We start from the raw sequence: 3424 nt of genomic DNA, 5'->3' as shown, positions 1-3424 counted from the left end.
GTTTTGTTTTTAGCCCTGAAGAAGGCTAGAAACTCTAGCCGAAACGTCGGCACATTAAAATAAGTTAATCATACTTATTTGTGTTTCATTGACCGCACCCCCAACCAACTTCTCCTCATTTATCATCCACGGTCAACTATCTCTCATAATTAAAAATAATAATAATAAAAATAAAATAATTTAATGAATTAATAAGTTAAAACACACAAATCGACAGGTCCACCTACTAAAATAAATAAATAAAACAATGAATAAAGTAGAGCTAATTCCCATGCAGGTGATGATGTATTATCCCCAGGGAGTCCAAAATAATATTTTCTTTTATTATTTCTGTTATATAACAAAAATAATATAACAAAGTAAGGGAATAAATAACATGGAATAAAAGTAAACTAAGATATGGCTAAATATGATTTAAAATATGTGAAAATTTATATAAAAATGAACGAAGCAAATTAAAGAAAGTAAAATTAAGTAAAACAGAGAGAACTTCAATAATGTTTTGCGAAAATAAAGTATATGAAAATAAAAAAGAAATGGTTCATCGAATGTCAACTATGATTTATTATACTAAATTATATCATCGGTGGAAATAGGTTAATAATGTTTAATGGATGGAATTAGTATAAAGATGTATTTAGCGTAAGTGCGTACGATTAAATGTTTTAGATAAAATATTCACATATTTATTAAACCTGCTATGATATATTCTCGTTCAGGATCAGACATTCATTCGATTTATCTTGACAGGAAGCAAGCAATAACTACTTTAGATATTTCTACACAACTGACGATATCGCTGGAAGATGATGGAGACATAAATAGGACGCTATACCATCTTCAGGTTCAATAACCTCATGATGAACGACAGTCGGCGAACGAGTCGGCCTAATGTGTATAGTTCAAATACCGCCATTATTGTATTGAGTGATAGTGTGCTGTATTAATGTAATAGTGTCCTATGTTTAATCATAGAAAAGAAAACAATAATTACAAATACGTGTAAAGACAATTAATTACAACAAAAAAGTAGATAATAAAGAAATATAAAACCACAGAACTCAATAAAATATAAAATAAGGGATTATTATTTCCGTTTTCATTAATTGTCAAATAATCTTTTTTAATTGTTATTTATTTATACTATTCACTGTATATATTAATTCTAATTTATATTGTTTATTTTAAAATAAATTCTTACATTTGCTCGAAATCATAATATCCACACCTTAATTTATTTGTATTCCATGTTATGTATTCTTTTACTTTGTTACATTATTTTAGTTGTTGGTATCTTTTTTAGCTCTGATGAAGCCCTGAAAAGTGGGGCGAAACTTTGGGTCACAATAAGTAGTTTAATTTCTGTTAGTTTTTTTTTTTTTTTTTTTTACCGCATCTGGATCATTTGTGTCTGTGTTTAGTTTGCTAATGCAGTCAGGGCCGTCAAAATTGTCATTCAACCAGAAAATGACAATTAAATTGTTTAACGATTTCTCACTGATAGATTATTCCAAGTAAACCACAATGGTTCCTATTCATCCCTCTATTCTCAGACCGCCGGTGTTCCTCAAGGTAGTATCCTCGGTCACCTTCTATACAGCTGACATCACAACCAATCCAAACACAATGCTCACCACGTATGCTGATGACACATGTGTGCTCGCAGTTAATAATAACCCTTTGATTTTATCCCGAAATCTCCAGTCCCATATCATAGCCCTTGAAGAATGGTGTCGAAGATTGGAGGATTAAGATAAATCCCATCAAATCACCTTTACCCTTCGTCGTAAACCTACCTACTACCCTACAGTATCCTTTAATAATGTTTCTCTTACCCCTGTAGAACAGATCCGCTATCTTAAGTGCATCTGGAAAATCGACTTAGTAATTTTCAAGACATTAAAATATGAATATGAATTTCGCACATTTAGTACAAATCAATTTATTTTAGCAAATATTATGAAAACTATTACTCCTACAAAGATACGTGCAATAAACAACTTTGTAGCACATTAAACTAGCTTTAATTTTATTGCTGGCATACATCTGTACGTCTAATACTCCCTGAAATATTGTTTTTCATAAATCCAAAAAGTCTGTCTACAAGTACTAAAAATCAACATTTTGTCAAATGTCATAAAAACTACTACTCCTACGAAGACAAAGCTAATTAATGTACAACTTTATAGTACATTGAATTAACTTTAAATTGAGTGTTAATAAACATTTTTACATCGAATAGTTTTTGAGATGTAAATTTCTCAAAATAGATTCACTAACTACTGATTTTTCAGCGCATTTTTTATTAAACGTTATTTTTTAAAACCTCGAAAACTATTGAACATAATTAGTTCTATTAAGACTCATATTTTAGCAAGTTTACTCTACTTTAAATGATGTTCTGTTAGATTTTCTGTTGTTGTTAGTTTTAACGATATAGAGCTCTTAATTTTTTTTTTGGACGTTTTGAACAGCCGTCATTTTTTATCTCTCCCTACCTATATTTGGCAGACTCATCAATTTTTATTAATAATAAATTAATAATCATTAAACTAATAAAAAATGAAATAACTGCCTTTTTTCACTCCTACTCTTGTACTATTATTATCCACCGTGGTTATCTACAAATCCGTCTTCTTTACTATGAAATATCATAAATGCTATTGGCTCCTATAATCACGTGACCCATCGTGGCCATCCCCTCTCTCCCTCTTTTCATAAAAATTTATCAGCTATAACCGTGTTAATTATTTTAAGCAATAAATAGCCGCTAGAGGTGAAGTAACTTAGCACTGAACAATTGCTCTCTAGTTTGTAAGAATTATATTCCAATTTATAAAACCCCTTTTATTTTATAATAAAAGTAAATTTTCAAGTCTTCACTGTCGTTGAGTTTTTTAATTGGCGCCCACCACACCGGATTTTTTTTTTACAATTTATGTTTAAAAAATTTTTTTTACTTGAGTATCATTCTGATAAGTTTAATATAATTAATTATGTTATATCCACAGGAGGTGGAGGTATGGTATCTGTAATGCGTTCCTTAGCCGAGAGCCTGGTCAGCTGGAGGGAGCAACAGCCGCCTTTCAGCAGCGTTGAGATCTTGGACAGCCTTCTAAGTCAAGAAGTACAATGTAAGTTTACTTAATTTATAGTAGATAATTATTTTATTTTATCAATAATTTATTTTATATAACCAAATCCTAATTAAGTTTATTTTCTATTGTCCAAACATTATCATTTTAAGGCAATGCCTTATAATAATTATTGTTATATTTAAATCAGAAGAGTAAAGTTTATTGTACTTATAGTATAAGAGCCCAAGAGGAGAAAAAAGGCAGTTATCCGATCCCAATTTCTGATTAATTTAATGAAAACTATGTATAATTAATAGTCAAAATTGATGAGTCTGCCAAGTATAGGT

Source organism: Halyomorpha halys, unplaced genomic scaffold (assembly GCF_000696795.3).
Source record: "Halyomorpha halys isolate HHAL.00 unplaced genomic scaffold, Hhal_1.1 Scaffold610.1, whole genome shotgun sequence".
NCBI lineage: Eukaryota > Metazoa > Arthropoda > Insecta > Hemiptera > Pentatomidae > Halyomorpha > Halyomorpha halys.
The sequence above is the reverse complement of the archived record's forward strand: the minus strand, read 5'-3'. Positions refer to the sequence as shown.